General features: G+C 49.4%; 1 non-coding gene across 1 annotated transcript in view; it reads right to left on the bottom strand.

The window, feature by feature from the left end:
• Positions 1-1,163: 1,163 nt before the first annotated feature.
• The window catches only part of myh10, a 54,889-nt gene continuing 34,998 nt past the window's right edge, over positions 1,164-21,054 (bottom strand). Inside the window, exons 9-43 of the transcript XR_004220667.1 lie at positions 20,587-20,650; positions 19,738-19,836; positions 19,095-19,238; positions 18,857-18,952; positions 16,921-17,039; positions 16,576-16,728; positions 15,295-15,468; positions 15,038-15,211; positions 14,845-14,959; positions 13,629-13,822; positions 13,333-13,454; positions 12,341-12,410; positions 12,087-12,247; positions 11,062-11,170; positions 10,806-10,937; positions 10,397-10,603; positions 10,147-10,284; positions 9,327-9,450; positions 9,004-9,175; positions 8,596-8,808; positions 8,358-8,502; positions 8,068-8,274; positions 7,876-7,980; positions 7,598-7,750; positions 7,207-7,455; positions 6,879-7,091; positions 6,494-6,706; positions 6,154-6,315; positions 5,821-5,949; positions 5,627-5,715; positions 5,374-5,497; positions 3,639-3,847; positions 2,818-2,926; positions 2,568-2,740; positions 1,164-2,472 (exon numbers count right to left, since the gene is read on the bottom strand). This is a non-coding gene — a transcript (myosin, heavy chain 10, non-muscle). The remainder of the gene's footprint in view (positions 2,473-2,567; positions 2,741-2,817; positions 2,927-3,638; positions 3,848-5,373; positions 5,498-5,626; positions 5,716-5,820; positions 5,950-6,153; positions 6,316-6,493; positions 6,707-6,878; positions 7,092-7,206; positions 7,456-7,597; positions 7,751-7,875; positions 7,981-8,067; positions 8,275-8,357; positions 8,503-8,595; positions 8,809-9,003; positions 9,176-9,326; positions 9,451-10,146; positions 10,285-10,396; positions 10,604-10,805; positions 10,938-11,061; positions 11,171-12,086; positions 12,248-12,340; positions 12,411-13,332; positions 13,455-13,628; positions 13,823-14,844; positions 14,960-15,037; positions 15,212-15,294; positions 15,469-16,575; positions 16,729-16,920; positions 17,040-18,856; positions 18,953-19,094; positions 19,239-19,737; positions 19,837-20,586; positions 20,651-21,054) is intronic.

Below are 21,054 nucleotides of genomic sequence, written 5' to 3'. Positions count from 1 at the left end.
GCAATGCATGTCCTCTCTCTGCTCTGGGTGTCACTGGCTTCCAGCAGGTGTGTGAGTCTGATAGGCCAGAAATATTGTGTGAAAATGCCAGATACGAGGTGTACAACACACATATCCTTATCATTTACAGTAGGGGGTACACTATCCCTTATAATACATGAGTGATACTCAGAGTTCCCTGTATAACTCAGCCTGCAGCCTTGTGCCTTTATATGGGGGGCACAGAACCCCTCAGTGACTGCTAATATCCTTATCATTTACAGTAGGGGGTACATTACCCCTTATAATACATGAGTGATACTCAAGAGTTCCCTGTATAACTCAGCCTGCAGCCTTGTGCCTTTATATGGGGGGCACAGAACCCCTCAGTGACTGCTAATATCCTTATCATTTACAGTAGGGGGTACATTATCCCTTATAATACATGAGTGATACTCAGAGTTCCCTGTATAACTCAGCCTGCAGCCTTGTGCCTTTATATGGGGGGCACAGAGCCCCTCAGTGACTGCTAATATCCTTATCATTTACAGTAGGGGGTACATTATCCCTTATAATACATGAGTGATACTCAGAGTTCCCTGTATAACTCAGCCTGCAGCCTTGTGCCTTTATATGGGGGGCACAGAACCCCTCAGTGACTGCTAATATCCTTATCATTTACAGTAGGGGGTACATTATCCCTTATAATACATGAGTGATACTCAGAGTTCCCTGTATAACTCAGCCTGCAGCCTTGTGCCTTTATATGGGGGGCACAGAACCCCTCAGTGACTGCTAATATCCTTATCATTTACAGTAGGGGGTACATTATCCCTTATAATACATGAGTGATACTCAGAGTTCCCTGTATAACTCAGCCTGCAGCCTTGTGCCTTTATATGGGGGGCACAGAGCCCCTCAGTGACTGCTAATATCCTTATCATTTACAGTAGGGGGTACATTATCCCTTATAATACATGAACTGTGGCCCCAGACCCCTTGACACCATTAAATCTATGAATGATGAGCACTGTCCCAGTATTCAAGACCCAGATAAGGGACAATCCCTGGGCAGCGCCGGTGACATGGAATGGGTGGAAAGGTGCTGAAGTCCATTGGCCCAGTTCTGAGCAGCGTGGGGGGGGGGGGGCTTCTCCCAATAAGACAGTCGGGCCCCTGCAGGATTCTATAATGAATAAGTTTATTGTCTTACAAAATTCGTTGTCTAGAAATATGGGCTATACAGAGGGGCGGGGCAGGGGTGAGGCGGGTTTAGCAGAGAGGGAGGAGCTTGCAGCTGTTATGTGTTAAAAAAAATAATATATATAATGATAATGAATAGAGACGAATGCGCACAGATCCGCGCTGGACCCTCGGGCCAGAAACGCTCAATAAAAGATTTAAGCTCAACAACTAAAAAAACAAAATACAAATAAAGTGATATGTCCAGCACATGACTGAGGCTTCTGGGTAATACTGACTGATCTCTTCATATCGTAACATAAAGCGCGAGGAACGATCACATCTGATTGGTCGGTGGCAGGTAGATATGTCATTATTTCGTTTTTTAACTATATTTTTCTCAGATTTTAAGTGTCTAAGGCACAGTTTGTCTTATGTATGACTTTAAGCATTGTAAAAGGGTACGCAGTTAGGGATTGGGGGTTTCAAATGTGTTATAGCCCCCATACCCTGCGAATACCACGCCCACCAAATGCCACACCCAATAGAAGCCGGGGAGTGAGTGGCCTATCCCAGCCTGAAAGAGCATGATATGGGCGGGGACTAGAAGTGATTGACATTTCCATAGCCAGTCTGACAGAGGAGCAGAAATTCTGTTTGTGGAACCAAGTGGGCCCCTTGAACCCTTGCAGAGACTGAGGGATTGGGGGGGGGGGGGGGCGCAAGGAAAGGACAGTAACGGATTCACAGTTGAGTTCTTCTGCTGTCGACAGAACCAGGGTGGGAGGGGGGGAATGTAGCAGCTGCGAGAAGCAAAGGGGTGAGAAATGAAGCAAATGCCCCCCACTGCCACCCTCACCCCACGTGGGACGGGGCCACAGACGTAGTGTTCAGATACTTCACATGGTGCCATGGAGAGAAAGGAGAAGTCTGATTGGAGATCTGAAAGGCTGGGAGTGTAGCCCCCTGGGTGCAGATCTGGGCCTTTTTTTGGGGGGGAGGGGGGGAATTCGGCAGAACAAGTTCAATGGATCTGTATTTTGGAATTAATAAAATAAAATAAAAAAAAAGACAAAAGCACTTTTTGCCAATGAGGGTGCGGCTGCGCCAATGCTCCGGGCTGAGAGGTGTGGGGGCCCCCGGGAACCTGGCGAGGGAGCGGCTCACTCCGTTGGGGTGGGGACTTCGTTGACCTCAGCGTTTTTCGTTTCTATTTCATCGTCGGAGATATCCAGGGATGCCCCCTCGATCTGCAGCTGGCGCCTGCCCGAGCGGCTGGAGGAGGAAGAGAAGGACACGGGCCCGCCCCTTCTGTGAGGGAGAGGGGGGAGAATTTATTGGTACATTCCTGTAGGCGGGGCTGAAGCAAAGGGAATTTGAGGGAACCACATGACTTCCAGTCTCACCTCAGTCTGTTCTTCAGGGTGGACACTTCCCGGCTCAACACCTCATTGGCCTCGGTTGCATCGTCGAGTTCCCGCTGGAGTTTGCGCCGCGATGCGTTGGCGCGAGTGGCTTCCTCTTCCGCCTCCTCCAGTTGCCTCTTCAGCTGTTTCATGCGGGTATTGGCCTTCTCCATCTGCATCACAGACATACGACTTAATTGCACTTACCTTGGCACTGTGCCACCAGGGTCTTATCTGTGCCCCTTGGTACCTGCTCTTTGTACTGGTCGGCGTGCCTGCGCTCATCCTCCACCTGCATGAACACCTCCTTCAGCTTCTTCTCAGTCCTGCGCACCAGTTTGTTAGAGGCAGCTCGCTCCCTGGGGGGACACAAACACACACACACAAAATTATTGTAATAATTTTGTGAATACATCCACCACTAGAGCGAACGGTTATCTACCTCATATGGGCCCTAGGGGGCAGTATAATTCCCTACATATGGGCCCTAGGGGGCAGTGTAATCTCCTATATATGTGCTCTATGGGGCAGTGTAACTCCCTACATATGTTCGCTAGGGGGCAGTGTAATTCCCTACATATGGGCCCTAAGGGGCAGTGTAATTTCCTACATATATGCCCTAGGAAGCAGTGGAACACCCTATATATATGCCTTAGGGGGCAGAGTAATTTCCTGCAATGGCTGCTAAAGGGCAGTGTGCCCAAGTCACTTGGAAGTCCAGACTGGCATTCAATATAGGCCCAGGCATTTCAGTTAGACAGAGGCCCAAACCTCTCCCAACAGGCCCACTAAATAGTGACTGTCTATGGCATTTTACAGCAGCCCCTTTGGCATTTGCCAGAACCCACAGATTGCCAGTCTGGGCCTGGGTCCTGGCATTCCAAGTACCCAGAGGCCCAAACAGCCCCCCCAGCACAATAAATAGTGACTGTCTATGGCATTTTACAGCAGCCCCTCTGGCATTTGCCAGACTCATTGATTGCCATTCCGGGCCTGGTTATAGTCACATGAGGCGGGGGAACAATGGGCACAATGATCGAATAACAGGTTTTCCTCCCACTGAGAACGTACTTGGCCTCCTGCTCCAGCTGCTCTTCCAGTTGTGCAATCTTAGACTCCAGAGTGGCAATAGTGGCTTTAAATTTGGACTTTACGGAACCCTCCAGTTCCTGTAGTTTGGCCTTCAGTTCCTTGTTCTGCCGCTCCAGCTGCTGCCGAGCGTTCTCGCTTTTTTGGGCTGAACTGCGCTCTCCAGCCAACTCAGAATTCAGGGTGTCCACCTAGTGGGAGAAAATGCAAAGTGTGTGCTGAAATAAACTGGCTCCATGGAAGGAAGGAAGAAAGAAAGGAAGAAAGAGAGGAATAAGACTAGGAAGAAGACATCGTAAAGAGGAGCAGGAAGGAGACACAGAGGAAGCAAAGAAGGGCAGGAAGAAGTAGGAAGAAAAATATGAAGGGAAAAGGGTAGGAAGAAGACACAGCTCAATAGAGAGAAAGAAGACATGGATAAAGCAGAGAGAGAGGAAGAAAGGCAAGAAGGAAACATAGATGAAGACAGGCAGGAAAGAGACACGGAGGCAGGCCCGGATTTGTGGCGAGGCCACAAAGGCCCGGGCCTAGGGCGGCACACACAGGGGCGGCATGCCGCCCCGCTACAAGCAAATTTTAACATTTTGCTCCCATACGGAGCAATGGGGACATCCGGCCCTGCACGGAGGTAGCAGATAGAGGAAGAAGACATGAAGGAATATAGGCAAGAAGAAGACATGAAGCAAGATGGCCAGGAAGAAGAGTAGGAAGAAGACACAGCTCAATAGAGAGAAAGAAGAGCAGACAGTAGGCATGGTTGAAGCAGAGAGAGGAAGAAGGGAAGGAAGGAGACATAGATGATGACAGGCAGGAAAGAGACATGGAGGCAGCAGAGAGAAGAAGAAGACATAAAGGAAAACGGCAGGAAGAGAGTAGGAAGAAGATACGGAGGAAGATTGGCAGGAAGAAGACAGGAAGAAGGAAGATGCGCAGGAAGTAGAGTAGGAAGAAGACACGAAGGAAGATGCGCAGGAAGTAGACATGAAGGAAGATGAGTAGGAAGAAGACATGAAGGAAGATGCGCAAGAAGTAGACATGAAGGAAGATGAGTAGGAAGAAGACATGAAGGAAGATGCGCAAGAAGTAGACATGAAGGAAGATGCGCAGGAAGTAGACATGAAGGAAGATGAGTAGGAAGAAGACATGAAGGAAGATGCGCAGGAAGTAGGCATGAAGGAAGATGCGCTGGAAGTAGAGTAGGAAGAAGACATGAAGGAAGATGTGCATGAAGTAGACATGAAGGAAGATGTGCTGGAAGTAGAGTAGGAAGAAGACATGAAGGAAGATGTGCATGAAGTAGGCATGAAGGAAGATGCGCTGGAAGTAGAGTAGGAAGAAGACATGAAGGAAGATGTGCATGAAGTAGACATGAAGGAAGATGTGCTGGAAGTAGAGTAGGAAGAAGACATGAAGGAAGATTGGCAGGAAGAAGAAGCTCAATAAAGAGAAATAAAAGCAGAAAGAATACATGGATGAAGAAGAGAGAGGAAGAAGGGCAGGAAGGAGACATAGATGAAGACGGTCAGAAAGAAGAGCAGGAGGAGACATGGAAGAAGAGTGGTAAGTAGACACAGATGAAGAAGGCGGTGAGCTGGTTTGCAGCAGAAGGTGTCACATGGCATGAGATATATTTTAACCAAAAGGCAATACTCATAGCAGTCAGTAGGTCAGTATGAGGGAATTGAGAGAGGGAGGCGCAGGATTTGTGGGGTCTCACCTGCAGGGTAGTTTTACGGAACCGATCGTTCAGCAGCTCCATGTTGCTTTGCTCTTCCTCCAGCTCCTCCTCTAACTGGGCGATCCTCGCTTCCAGGCGTCTCTTCTCGTCCAGGAGGGCGGACCTGCCAATGGGATAAGCATTCAGTGTGAGTGCCAGCAAGGCCAAAACATGTGCCCACAGGGCCTCAATGGGCAGCCCAGCGCCTTCAGCCCTGCCCATTATATCTAATACAAAGATGGCCACCACTCACTTTCCAGATGTGCTGTTGGAAATCTCATCAGCAAGCTCGTCCCGTTCCTGCTCTGCATGTCGCCGTGAGCGCTCTGAAGATGCCAGTTCCTACGGGGGACATGCACTTTCGTAAATGTGTGCTCTGTTTTAGAAAGAAGGGTCGACCAGATCCGGTAAGCTCCCCTCCCTTCCAACGACCAGGCCCTGTCTCACCTCCTGCAACTGAAGAATTTCCGCCTCCAAACTCTTCAGCTTCTTCTCGTTCTCCTTGGACTGAGCAAAGATGTCGTCTCGTGATGCCCGTGCCTCCTCCAGCTCCCGCTGGTAATCCTTCATCTGGGCCTACAAGCAGGGGCAAGTTATTAACCTGGAATTGCTAATAGATGTAAATGTCATGCATCAGGGCTTCAAGAAAACATCACTTTGGACCTTATAACATGGATGGGAAGATTCTGCACAGTGAGAAGCTGCTAAGTACATTGCTCTAGTGATGTCTAGGATCACGGCCAAGGAAGACACATATATGGACTATACAACTCCTGGTACCTGAAGCTTGCGCAGCTGTTTGATGGCATCTTCCCTGCCTTTATTTGCAGCTTCGATTTGGGACTCCAAGTCCTTCATATCCATCTCCAACTTCTTCTTGATGGCCACGGCCATAGCTCTCTGCTTGCGCTCATCCTCCAGCTCAGCTTCCAGCTCCCGCACCTGGCACACACAAACGGGTTGCCAATATTATACATATTATCGTTATAATGTTGGCCTTGTACACCCACAACTTTCTCAGTGGATTGGATGGATTAAAACACCACGACGGGCACGTTTATACACTTCCCATATTGCCAATCCCATGGTTTTACCTCCATGCCCCTTTGTTACCTCTCACCTGTTTCACCAGCGCCCGTTTCTTTTCTTCGTTCTGCTCATCCCGGGTCTGCAGGTCCCGTTCAAACTGAGCCTTCATGGCCTGCATGTTCACTTCCAGGCGCAGCTTGGCATCCTCCGTGCCCTGCAGTTCATCCTCCAGCTCCTCCAGCTGAGTGCGCATCTCCTCCACCTGCTGCTCAAGTGCCCGCTTTGACTTCTCCAGCTCATGAACCTGTTGGGACGCACAGAAGCTCAAATCTCAGCTGGAGGACTTGGGGGAGACATTATGGGGTTGGGGAGTGGCATTTAAATGATACACAGCAACTGGAACTGCACTATCGTAGCCTGAAGACTGTGGAGGAGATGGTGATGGAGACCCTCCCTATTCTTATAGTGGAACTTACGTTCTTCCCCACATCATCTTTGGAGCTCATGAGATCTTCCATCTCTGCCCGCAGCTGTTTGTTCAGCCTTTCAAACTCATCCCGACCTTCCAGAGCTTCATCCAAGGCTCGGGCCAAGGACAGGGCCTTGGTTTCCTTCTCACGGGCATCAGCCTCGGCTCGGTCTCGCTCCTCTGCGTTGCGGGCAGAGATGTTCTTCTCCTCTGCCAGGAGCTAATGAGAATGTTAGATAAAAACAAAAGATGAAATAAATGGAGCGTGCCATCTGCCCTGCTGTTATTAAGGCCACTGGAAACCTTTTCAGTTCCTTGGCAAAATAATGGGTCACCTGATCAAACTTCTTCTGCTTCTTCTCCAGGTTGGACACAATCTGCCTCTGGTGATCCAGATCCACCATCAGATCATCTAGTTCCTGCTGGAGCCGGTTTTTGGTTTTCTCTAGTTTCTCGTGGGCAATGCCCTTCTCTTCCAGTCTTTGTCCCAGACTCTCCATGTCCTTTAGGAGCTTCTTCTTCACTTCCTCCAGGCCCTCGATGGTGCCCACATCATCATCCACTTTCTTCTTGGCCTCTACCAGCTGGATATGGGGATAGAAGGTAAAATCAGTCACTCAATATTATAGTGCTGTAAGTGCCTCTCCACATTCCCCAATCTCTGCACTGCTGCATTCTATCAGCCCCTATTGCAGGCTGCTGGGCCACCCAGTCAGCGCCATGTACCTGAGACTGCAGACTGAGGATCTGCTTTTCCAGGGCTTTCCGAGCCTCCTCTTCCTCTTCCTGCTGCTCCTGCAGGTTGTTCTTTTCCTCCTCCAGTTGTCGGATGCGGCTGCTTAGGTTTAACTTCTGCCGGGTTTCCTCTTGGAGCAGTTCCTGCCAGAAGGGGGTAATTACAGTTATTCTACAGGACACCAACTTAGGGTTTCCAGCTCAGTCTGCATTGCCCACATTGCATGCCCCCAGCAGGTGACCCCCAATTGGCTCCTATAATAGCTCACCTGTGTGTCCTGTAGCTGGGACTCCAGGCTCGCTGCATCCTTTGCCAGCTTGATCCCTTTCTTTTCAGCTTCTTCTAGCAGAGAGGAAACATTTTCCAGTTCGTTCTATGGAGAGAGAAGCAACAGTTAATACAGTTTGGTCACGCTGCCCTTCCGTGGCTCCCAGGATGCCTTGCATGAATGACGCTCTACCTGCAGCTTGCTGCTCTTCTCCACCATGTCGGCCCGCAGGCGGTCTCCTTCCAACACCTTGGTGTGTAGCTCCTGCACTTGACCTTCCAGCTTCTTCCGCTTATACTCAGACTCTGCCTTCATCTGTTGCAGAGACTTCACCTCAGTGGCCAGCTCCTTATTGTCTGACTCCAGGCTCTGCTTGTTCTTCTCTAGGTTTCCCTTGAACTGCACAGGGCACAAACAGCTGTGAGTTAATGCTCTGGAGCCCCTGGCTGAGAGTGAGTAAGCTATAATGAGTCCCCACTCACCCTCTTGGCCTGTTCCAGCTGCTCAGAGAGCTCCTCGAGGGCTGTTGCCTGTCGCTGCCTCATCTCCTGGATCTGAGCTTCATGGTTTCGGGTCTCCTCTTCAATGCTCTTCTTCAGTTCTGCCACCTCCTGCTCCCTTTTCGTCCTAATGACACAATAATGGATGAGAATTAGGCAAAGTGAATACTCAGGGAAGGCTGGTGAGTATCAATGACAGACACTTGTGTGTTGTTGGTACCTCAGTTCTTGTTGGGCTGCGGTGGTATCCAGAGTATCCTCTAGCTCAGTCTTTAGGGCCTCCAGCTCCTCACTCAGGTCCCTCTTTTGCTTCTCAGCTTTGTTGCGGGACGCCTTTTCTGACTCAAGGTCTTCTTGCAGCTCAGCGATCTGTGCCTGCAGCTCCCGCACCACCTTCAGGGTGTTGTTCTTCTGCAGAACCTCCTCGTCTCCCCTAAAGATGGGAAGAGCAGAAGAGCCTTAATACCATAAAAACTCTTGGAGTTCCACCTCCCTCATCCTTAATTCCAGGTCAGTGTAGCCTTTAGCTTTCCCTCACCTCCATCCCACTAATCAGTTCTTCCCTTGCCACCTTGCTCCTCCCCTGAAGAGCACAGCCAGCACCTTGCATTACCATTTCCCTTCCCACCTGGCCAATGCAGCCTGTAGCTCCTCCTCTTTCTTGGCGAGTTGTAGCTTGAGCTCCTCAATTTGAGCCTGCAGCTCAGCGATTTGGTCCTGGAGGTCTGTGGTCTCCCCGTCCAGCTTCCTTTTTGCTTTCTCCAGCTCCTGCCTCGTCTTCTCCTCCTTCTTTAGCCTCTCTGTGATGCAGGCAAAGGGATGGGAGGAGATTAGAACATAAAAAAAATGTTGGGGAACAAATTATTGGGTGTCTCTATCTAGCAAGGATCTAGAACATGATTGGCTGGGAGGGGCAACACATTCTCATATTTAAAGTTAAACTTGACGCACCTTCAAGGTCTGTGATCATCATCTCTTGCTTGTTCTTCAGCTTGGCCAGATTTTTGGCTTTCTCTTCTTCCTCGGCCAGCTGAGAGGTCGACTCTGCAATCCGTTCCTCCAGTAGCTTCTTCTCCTAAAAAGCCCAAAGCGACACAACCACCACATTAACCTTTAGCTTTATGGGGCATGGGACAGGGGTATGCAGACAGCCCTGAATGAACCCTGAATTGCTGTAAGTGGGGGATGAAAGGGGGTTGTTCAACTTTGAGTTTTAGTATGATGTACAGAGCGCTATTCTGAAAAAATTTGCAATTGGTCTTTATTTTTTATTACTGGTAGTTTTTTTAAATTATTTTACTTTCCAGTTTGGAATTTCAGCAGTTATCTGGTTGCTAGGGTCCAATTTACCTTAGTAACTAGGGAGTGGTTTTAGAGACTGACTGATATATGAATAGTAGTGAGGCTGAATAGAAAGATAAGTTATAAAAAGTAACAATAACAATAAAACTGGAGCCTCACAGAGCAATAGGTTTTGGCTGCCGGGGTCAGTGACCCCCATTTGAATGCTGGAAAGAGGCAGAAGAAGATGTAGCAAATCAAAAACTGTATGAGATAAAAAATGAAGACCAATTGAAAAGTTGCTAATAACATTCTGTAAGTTAACGCTAATAGGTGAACTACTCCTTTAAGAACACCTCTGTTCCTTCCCTGTTAGTTTGTGCCCCATACAGGTTTGACCCTATAACTAAGCCTGTAAGGGGGGACGTGACTTTGCTAATGGTCGGTGGACTGTATGGAGGGGACCGTTTATGCCAGAGCCATCACCCACCTTCAGGAACTTGGAATTCTGGTCCTCGAGCACCAGGATATCTTCCTCCATCTTCTTGATCTTGGCTTCTGCCGTCACCTTCTCCAACTGCAGCTTCTGCCGGGCGGCTTCTTCCTCGTCAAGCTGCTCCTCCAGGTCCTGCAGGGGAGAGGGGAAGGCTCAGTTGGGCAGTCGCCATTTGATTTGCACAATAAGGGCATCACATAAGAGTCGCAGAGCGAACACGGTGGTGGCGACAGGGAGAACCAACCTGAACATGCGCCTGCATCTTCTTCTTCTCATTCTGCAGCACCTGGTTCCTCTCCTCCTCTTCCTCCATGCGGATCTCCAGATCTCTCAGAATCTCCTCCAACTCCTGCTTTTTGATGGCCAGACGGGCACGCATCTCCTCGGCTTCGGCAAACAGCTCCGTCTCTGCTTGAAGCTGCTCGGCGAGGATGTTCTTCTCCTCCACCAGCTGTGGGAATGACACAATAAGGGGCGGCAATCGTCTCCAGCGGGTTCAACTTCAAAAAGGATCTACAAAGCTCTGTGGGTCTTTGGGGTCAGAACCCGGGGAGAACGGGTCGTGTTTAATGGCTTTTATGTCTCCTAAAGGGGAAGATTTTATTCTACGAACCCAAACTGGAGGAGGAACAAGGGATGACGCTGATTCTCACCTGCTGTTGCTTTCGCTCCATTTCCACCAGTTCTCCCTCCACTTTGGACTGTTTCTCCTTGACCTTCAGCAGTTCTTCATCCTTGGCCAGCAGTTCTTCCTCCTGCCGAGTCACCTGGAGCAGCGGTTTTACCTGCAATGGACGGGAAATAGTAATGTACACCACACAGGATATGGGACAGCTCTCTTATTCCCCTTGGTGTAGTTCAACTACTTCATGAGACTGGCTTGGCCAGATTAGCCCCTACAACACCCACCTTGGTAAAGAGGCGCCACCACTGCCAATGCCGCAGCTTGAGGTAGGCGGCGCAGTTTCTTTGCAGCACTTTGAGGGCGATCAGCTGCTGTTGTTTTTTGGCGAAGGCCCTGCAGGGAAGCAGACATGTTAATCACATGGCAGCACCGACCCAGAACTGCTGCCCAAGCCTGTCAGAAACTGAGCTATGTATGTATTCTAAAAAGGAGACATTTATTTGTGCATTACACTCCTCTACATATAGAAATAAAGTGCTTTAAAAAGTAGTGATTTATTGAGGAATTTCCCCCAAAACCCCACTAGCCCCACCCATCTGTTCCACTTCCTGCTGCCTCCTTTCCCAGGCTGCGCAGGGCGGCCGGCGGCACTGTAAGATAGGAACCAATCAGTAGCTAAGCAGACCTGATAGGGAACTAAAGCCTGACTGTGCTTGTGTGACTGCAGGGCTGTGATTGGCTATCCCCCCTCTTACTGTGCAGGAACCATTAGGACACGCCCACCCCTCATTTGAAACCAAACAGGGACCTGAGAGGATCTATAAGGAGCTCCAATAAATTATTAAGTATTTTTACGGATAGTATTAATTTTTGATCCCAAAGTGAAACCAGCACCATGTATTATTCATAATATTATTTCCTACAGGATTAGGGAGGTTTTGGTTATAATTATACTTAGCCCAATCAAAGGACTGGTGTGCTGCACAGAACCCAGGAGGATAATGTAGACCAGGGATCCCCAACCTTTTTTACTTGTGAGCCACACTCAGATGTAAAAAGTGTTGGTGAGCCACACAACAATGAAAAAAATTCTTTGGGGATGTCAAATAAGGGCTGTGATTGGCTATATGGTAGCCCCCTGTGGCCTGCAGGAGGATTAAATTTGTGTCTCTGTGCATCCAAAACTCGTCTCCAAGCCAGAAATTCAAAAATGGCCCCTACTTTGAGGCCACTGGGAGCAACGTCAAAGGGGGTGGGTGAGCAACATGTTGCCCCCAAGACTGGTTGGGGATCACTGACGTAGACTCACTTGCGAGCTAGGTATCCCCTGCAGACGGCCTGGAAGAGTATGATGATATCTGTGATCTTCAGGTCCCGTTCCTCCTCCAGATGAGCCAGGACCCCGGCACGGAAGAAGATCTTACTCTGCCCAATCCTGTAAAGGTTTGGATCCAATTCCAGAGCCCGGATCTGTGGTTGAGAAGAATTAGGGTTCAATAAGGAGGCCTTTCTACCTGCCTACAGATTGCTCACAATATAAATTTCCCACAAGCCCCTGCTTACCATTCGCTCGCATGCTTGCTTCCCATCCATGAACCCTTTCGGGATGGCGTTGGGTGTGAGGATCTCATATCTGGAATGGCAGAAGGATACCACGTTACGTTTAGATGCCCTGCAGCCTGGCACACTTATTGTCTCATGATCTAACAAGGACACACAAAGTTCTGTAATGACCCACTCAAAAGGTCCAGTTTATCTTTTCCCTATAAATCCGGCAGAGATGGTCCAACCAGGAAGAGCAGATTAACCCATCTATATCTCTGTACAGCCACCAATGGGAAACAAATGTAGCCTTTGTGCCCCATTCATAAGCAACACGAGTTACAGCTCGTGTTTGGGCAAAATGTCACTTTTTCAAGCTGAGCGACTATGTAACTATAACAGGCGCATCCCTTCAACCAATCAGCACGCAGCAGTGACCTGGTGCCAAAGGGTAATTATTACACAGTAGCAATACCAAGATACACCACAAGGTGGCAGTATGCGCCCGCATGATGTCTATTGACTCAGAGCTGCAGACAGTTACAGAGGCACTGCAGATTCTTGCCATAGAGCTTACAGTCTATATTAAGGGACAGGGATATTTAATTTTCTTGGAGTGCTGGGCTCTGGGGGGGGGGCACTTCTAATTAAAGGGGTAGTTCACCTTTAAATGATCTTTTAGCTTGACATGGACATTGCTATTCTGAGACGATTTGCAATTGTTTTTTATCTTTTCTATTTTGTGGTTTTTCGGTTATTTGGCTATTTTGCAACTCTCCAGTTTGGCAGTTCAGCAGCTATCTGGTTGCTAGTCTTGTTTACCTTAGTTTGTTTACCAGTGACCCCCCATTTGAAAGCTGGAAAAATGTACCAAAGGAAGGCAAATAAACTATGAAAAACAATTAATATAGACCAACTGCAAAGCTGCTAGGAATAGGGGTATTCTATAACATACTAAATGTTCCTTTAAAGAAAGAGGTTCCCGGAGTTGTACACGACTGACTGATTGGTACCTTTGGCGGAACTCCTGGAACACGATCCGGTTAGGGAATCCCTGCCGGCAGATTCGGATCCCTTCCAGGACACCGTTACACCTCAGCTGGTCCAGCACCAAATGTGGGTCGAGTTTCCCCGCCTGTGAAATCAAACAGCGCATCGGCCTTACAGACTGCTCTAGCGCTTCTGGGCCAAAGGATGGCGCCCTAAACCCCTAAATGCCCACTGATTACCCAGCATCCCACAGCTTCGCCCTCTGCCCTCCAAGCCCCAGACCCCCTATGCTTTTAGTGCAGTTACCCCAAATACTGACCCGCTTCTCATGATTGGGGATGATGCAGCGCACAAAGTTGGGGTTGGTGTTGCGCAGCGTCGCCATCAGCTTCGTCAGAGACTCCTTGTACAGTTGCCCCACTGTGCGGAACATGCCCTTCTTGGTCTTGTAGGCCGCCCCGAAAGCCGTCTCTGCCATTCCTGCGACCTGGTCCAACCCCACGATCCGATCCACTGCACAGAGGGGAGAGTTCTGTTAGAGTGGGCTTGGGGGGCAGGGGCTGATGGGTAAGCTAGGCTAGGCACACTATCTGCTGGCTTGGCAAGGTGGCACACTAACGGGTCGGGCATTGGGCCAATCAGAATCATAATGGAGGCACCTAGGGGGGCATTTGGCTAGTAAATCTACTTGCTAGAGATTCACCTCCACATGCACAGTCATAAAAGGAGGCTTTCTGGGCAGTCTGTAGGTCTGGGTTCCAAGGTGCAACACAAAGAGACAGAAAAAGATTTTAAAGGGGAAGTAGACACTGATATTCTGAGATAATCTGCAATTGGGTGTCATTTTCTGTTTATTGTAGTTAATTTATTAGTAGTTATTGTAGTTATTTAGCTTTTTGTTTAGCAGCTCTCCAGCTTGGTATTGCAGCAGCTATCTGGTTGCTAGGGTCTTGCTTACTGTAGCAACCATGCAGGGGTGTGAATAAGAGACTGGTATATGAATAGGAGAGGGGCTGAATAGAAAGATATGGAATAAAAAGTAACAATAACAATAAAACTGGAGCCTCACAGAGCAATAGAGTTTGGCTGCTGGGGTCAGTGACCCCAATGTGGAAGCTGGAGAGATGTAGAAGGCAGATAATTAAACGAACAAGGAAAGAACAAAGAAATAATGAAGACCAACTGCAAAGTTGCTAGGAATAGGCCTTTGTCTAACACACTAAGGGGTATATTTATCATGCTGTGTAAAGAGTGGAGTGAAGCATTACTGGTGATGTTGCCCAGGGCAACCAATCAGCAATTAGATTTCAACAGTTAGAAAATCAAAGCAAAGCATCTGATTGGCTGCTATAAACAACATCACCGGTGATGTTATTTTAATGGTGAACCGCCCCTTTAAGGAAGTGGCACCCAAGGAGGGACTTGGCAAGATGTTTGGTGTCCTACCAGCTGCCAAACCCCAGGGCAAGTAAGGGGGGTGCTGGGAAGTGCAGCTGGAGGGCCATAACTAAAAAGAATTTGTCATTTCTCCGTACCATCTTTCCACAGCTCGCCCACAAACTTGTCGGAGGACTGGTGAAGCAGCGTGGCAACGTTGTCATTCAGAGGGTCCATGTTCTTCATCAGCCATTCGTCTGCCTTATAATCCACCTGGGGAAGGACAGAGTCGTGTTAGCACTGAGGCACGCCGGGTACAAGCCCCGCCCCCACGGCAGTGATGGCGCTTACCCTTCCCGCGTAGTGGATGATGCAGAAATCCGCCTTGTCCTTGAGTTGGCGCGGCTTCTGGAACTTGGAGTGGGTTCCCTGCTCCTGAACCAGTTTGTCCACAAAGCTTTTGTCTGTGGCTTTGGGGAACCAGCACTCCTCGTCCAGCAAGGCAAGGACCCCGGGGGGGTTGGCCTGGGGAGACAACATAGCGAATGGATCAGAACCGGAGCGCTTTAGGGTTACCCATCCGCCCAATCCCAGGGGAGGAGACTCACCGGCCTCTCGATCAGGTCAATGCAAGGCTGCAGGTCAAGGCCAAAATCAATGAAGTTCCACTCGATGCCCTCCCGCTGGTACTCCTCCTGCTCCAGGATGAACATGGTGTGATTGAAGAGCTGCTGAAGCTTCTCGTTGGTGTAGTTGATGCAGAGCTGCTCGAAGGAGTTCAACTGCCGGGGGAAAGGGAGAAGTGGGATGATTCAATTGCAAGCTTTTGGGGCTAAGTACCTTTAGAAACAGTACGACATATCCACCCCGTTTTATGAAGGGAAGTGGGAGATCCGGGACCCACAAACAGGAGCCTGCTCGGGTTATTAGATAGGCCACACAAACGGGAACCTGAGCAGCTGGATAGATAGGGTTCACAAATGGGAACCTGAGCAGCTGGATAGATAGGCCACACAAATGGGAACCTGAGCAGCTGGATAGATAGGCCACACAAATGGGAACCTGAGCAGCTGGATAGATAGGCTACACAAATGGGAACCTGAGCAGCTGGATAGATAGGCTACACAAATGGGAGCCTGAGCAGCTGGATAGATAGGCTACACAAATGGGAGCCTGAGCAGCTGGATAGATAGGCCACACAAATGGGAACCTGAGCAGCTGGATAGATAGGCCACACAAACGGGAACCTGAGCAGCTGGATAGATAGGCCACACAAATGGGAACCTGAGCAGCTGGATAGATAGGCCACACAAATGGGAACCTGAGCAGCTGAATAGATAGGCCACACAAATGGGAACCTGAGCAGCTGGATAGATAGGCCACACAAATGGGAACCTGAGCAGCTGGATAGATAGGCCACACAAATGGGAACCTGAGCAGCTGGATAGATAGGCCACACAAATGGGAACCTGAGCAGCTGGATAGATAGGCCACACAAACGGGCTGGATAGATAGGCCACACAAATGGGAACCTGAGCAGCTGGATAGATAGGCCACACAAATGGGAACCTGAGCAGCTGGATAGATAGGCCACACAAATGGGAACCTGAGCAGCTGGATAGATAGGCCACACAAATGGGAACCTGAGCAGCTGGATAGATAGGGTTCACAAATGGGAACCTGAGCAGCTGGATAGATAGGGTTCACAAATGGGAACCTGAGCAGCTGGATAGATGGGCTTTGCAGCATTGGTCGGGACATTTGATTGGGTATAGTATCCCATGGGCTGTCAGTATCCCAGGACCAAAAATACCAGAATAATTCTAGACTAATCAGGCACAGGAGGGAGGGAATGGAAACTCAGATCAGCCCACTGCCCAATAACAAACCTCAAAGATCTCAAATCCGGCGATGTCCAGAATCCCAATAAACGAAGCTCCTTGTCGCTTGGTGCGATCCAGCGCTTTATTGATCCGGTGGACCAGCCAGCGGAACAGTCTCTCGTAGGTGGCCTTAGCCAGGGCTTCCACCGCAAAGTCAGCCTGAAACACATGCACAGTCACGTGACTTCACTGCCTATCCAACATGGCCGCCGTCACACTCCATTTCCTCAGCGCTTAGATGCAGCACAACCACACAGCATCAGAGTCAAATATCCCCCTGTATATATATATATATATATATATATATATATATATATATATAAATATGCCCAGAGGATTAAAGCCACTTACCTGTTCTTTAGTCTGCGCCTTCTGCACGTAGTCCCTGCCCACCTTGATGCGCGGTGTAAGGATGGCGCGGGTGAACTCCATGATGTTCAGACCCAATAGGTGGCAGAGTTTCTGTGCGGCTGAAAGCAGAACATCAAATACATTTCTGACTGTGCCCAATGCCTATCAAACATTCTGGCCCCTCCGAGTAACCCTTACCCTGCCAGATTGAGGGAGATCATTATTAATACTAGCTATACCCTCCTACCCATATGTATAAATACAAATATACAGACAAGGAATGCTCTGGGCACACAATAAGCTGTACCCCCATACTGTACTGTCTAAGGGAAACACTATGGCACCCCCTACCCATATGTATAAATACAAATATACAGAGAGGGAATGTTCTGGGCACACAATAAGCTGTACCCCCATACTGTACTGTCTAAGGGAAACACTATGGCACCTCCTACCCATATGTATAAATACAAATATACAGAGAAGGAATGTTCTGGGCACACAATAAGCTGTACCCCCATACTGTACTGTCTAAGGGAAACACTATGGCACCCCCTACCCATATGTATAAATACAAATATACAGAGAAAAGAAGGAAATACAAATAAGTTCTATTGGTCATTACGCTGATTAGTACACCTGCCCCAGCTCCCAGTAGAAAAGGGCAGGGGGCGCCACACAGAGGGGTAAGTATGATATATGTATATCGTTCAGGGGTCAGATTAGTGCTGAGGAGTCCTGGCAGCGCAGCCGGAGTGTGATGTGCATCTTGAAAGGCTCCGTCTCTGGGGGGATCTTGCATAGCACAGGAATGAAGTAACTGATATTAAATTACTGGCTTTTTAGCAATGTAGCAAGAAAAGGGGGGGGGGGGGCGCAGACCCTGCAAATCTAGGATAAAGGATAAGGACAGATTGTGCCGAAAAAGGAGACGGCGAAGCGTATAGCATTATTATAGGAGGAAACCACCTGATCTGTGCCCCTCGCCCTGTACCCCTGGAACTATAGCGGGGTGACTGTTACCCCAATGTTTCTATATATCTGTAACCTTGTTATGGGCTAAGGGGGCCCAGCCTGAAGGCCAGTTAGGGGGGGATTTGGGGTGAGTGCTTATTTGTGCCCTGGGTACCCCTGGAACTATAGCAGGGTGACTGTTACCCCAATGTTTCTATATATATCTGTAACCTTGTTATGGGCTAAGGGGGCCCAGCCTGAAGGCCAGTTAGGGGGGGATTTGGGGTGAGTGCCTATTTGTGCCCTGGGTACCCCTGGAACTATAGCGGGGTGACTGTTACCCCAATGTTTCTATATATCAGTAACCTTGTTATGGGCTAAGGGGGCCCAGCCTGAAGGCCAGTTGGGGGGATTTGGGGTGAGTGTTTATATACCTGTAAGCTAAGGGAAGACCTGACCAAAGGTTGGACTTGGAGTGGGGTTTGGAGTAGGAAAGACAGGGTTGGGGCGCACTACACACTGATGGCGGGAAGAAGGAGGCGGAGCAATCGGCAGTGCTAGCGCTATCAGGCTGCAGAATATGGTGCTGGAATTGTACATGATACAAAGCAGACTCAGCAGACGCAGGGTTAACCACAGAAATGTGCCTGATTGGGGAAACCGATCCCTTACAAAGTACAGAGTCGAGTCTTGGCGCAGACACTTCCCTTGGGAGTTTAATATGTTTGGCTTGGAATTCTTGGCCCCTGCTCGGCTCTCAACAGCCCGGACCCAATAAAAATAAACACGTTCCTAATGTGCTGCGCATATATGATATCCCTATTTGCTCCCCCCCGCACTCATTGCTGGGTTTGAGGTGCTGAGACTGACCCAGCTGGTTACCATGGTTACAGTCGCCGGGCAGTTTAAGGTCAGAGACCATTGGCCCTTTAGCCGTTGGTGACAACTCCCAGCAGCCTGAAGGTAGCGCTGCAGGACTCACCTGTGTTTTCGGGCATAGACGCCTGGTCTGTGTTCCGCTCTTTCTTGAAAGTAATGTTCCCAAATTGTAGCACGGCAGATACCACTTTGAGCATGGCTGCGGGGGGGGAAAGATCCAACAGATTTCAGAATAAATACTCAAAATAAACAGGCGACAATGGGTCTGCAATTCCGGCACTAAACTCTAGGGGGCAACAACCATCTCTCAATGTACCCCAGGGGCACGGCCTGGTACTCACACAGTATCTCTTCATGTGAGAAGCCCATGATGTGCATGGCTTCCATCGTCTCCTGGAAGTTGTCCTTGTCCTGTTGCCCCGGGATGGGGATGTAGCCGTTGGACACAAAGCGGTAGTTGTTAAATCCGTCTAGCAGCAAATCAGCTGTATGGGGGGGGCAAAGGGGGGCAGTAAGTGAGCACCGCAGGGGCAAATTCATATCCGTATATGTTCTACTAGGCCTTTCTTTTTCCTTACAGATGAATTCCCGTACAGCAGCTCCCCCTAGAGATGGGTTCCCATACGGCAGCTCCCCCTACAGATGGGTTCCCGTACAGCAGCACCCCCTACAGGTGGGTTCCCATACGGCAGCACCCCCTACAGATGGGTTCCCATACGGCAGCTCCCCCTACAGATGGGTTCCCATACGGCAGCAACCCCTACAGATGGGTTCCCATACGGCAGCTCCCCCTACAGATGGGTTCCCATACGGCAGCACCCCCTACAGATGGGTTCCCATACGGCAGCACCCCCTACAGATGGGTTCCCATACAGCAGCCCCCCCTACAGATGGGTTCCCGTACAGCAGCACCCCCCTACAGATGGGGTCCCATACTACGCACCCCCTACAGATGGGGTCCCATCCAGCAGCACCAACTCTTACATTTGAGGTGTTCCCCTGAGCCAGCGAGCAGCTGATAAAAGATATGGAAGGTCCTTTCATCCTTCGCTTGGCGAATAGCGCGAGACTTCTCCAGCAGATCTGAAGGCGCCAGTTAAGGGTCTTGCGTTGCACTAATACAAAGATACCCCACCCTTAGTACAGGAGTGTTGCCCCGGGGTATATCACTCTCCCCTAGCATTATGGGATATCCCACCAATGTGTCACTCACAGGACTTGCTGGCACCAAGGGGTTATTAGAAATTGGCCGCCATTCTCGCTGTGCAGACCCTGCGTGTGTTTCTAATTACGGATATCTGCGCTTCATCTCCCCGACGGTGCGACAGGAATGCAAAGCATGAGATTTAATTTCCCCACCAATTGCACAGAAAATCCCCAGATCAGGCCGGAGACACATAGGAGCAGCAGCCTGGGACTAATAAGGCCCTCGGCTACAATGGCTGCCATTGCTATTGCCCCCGATTGACATTCTTAATTGCCCCCTTATAGCCAGACAGAGGCCAGGCCGCTGTGGCGCGTCTGTCTTACACAGTCCTGGAATATTCTACCAGTCTGCAAACCACAGCATTCTCAATGGATGCCACGGCCTCCTAAAATATCTGCCCTGGGACAGGAGGGTAGTGGAACTGCAAACCGATTCGGGGGGGGGAGCATAATGCCACCCATTTCCTGCCAGGGAGATTAATACATTTCTATACTGTTAGCAAATAAATCTACACCAAGTAGGGGCTGTTTAAAGGGGAAGTTAAAGAAGAAAAAAAAAAAAGGTTAATTGCCGCTTCTGCTCCCTATGTTCTAACTCTGCTTTGGGTGGGGGTTACGCAAGGATACAGGTCTCTATATTGGCCCCAACGATATAACCAGTCACGTCGAAATTAATTCGGATGAATTTGCCCTAAAAAAAAAAAAAAAAAAGAGAAACGGAAGAAAGCTTTATTAAAGGGGGAAATGTTGAGAGGCAAATACAAAGACACATACAGGGCAATATTTGGCTCGTTCGTACCAAGCTGGCATGGCATATATGCCTTGCTATAGGCCCATCAGCAGCACCAATCCCAGGCACCCCTGCATGCTTTCCCAGACACCCCTTACATTGTGTCTAACCCCCCCCCCCCCCCCCAGGGCACACACCATCCATAGCTGCTATTTCTGGCCTGGCATTCGGGCGCCCGTTTATCTAATCAGGGGCTGTCAGGACGCACCAATCAGACTGCGCCGAGAGGATTACCTGAAATAAACCAGCCGCCTCTGACCTCAGCGGGAAAGCACGGATTTACCGGCACTTGGGGGGGCAGTGCC

This window comes from Xenopus tropicalis, chromosome 10 (genome assembly GCF_000004195.4).
Source record: "Xenopus tropicalis strain Nigerian chromosome 10, UCB_Xtro_10.0, whole genome shotgun sequence".
NCBI lineage: Eukaryota > Metazoa > Chordata > Amphibia > Anura > Pipidae > Xenopus > Xenopus tropicalis.
The sequence above is the reverse complement of the archived record's forward strand: the minus strand, read 5'-3'. Positions and strand labels throughout refer to the sequence as shown.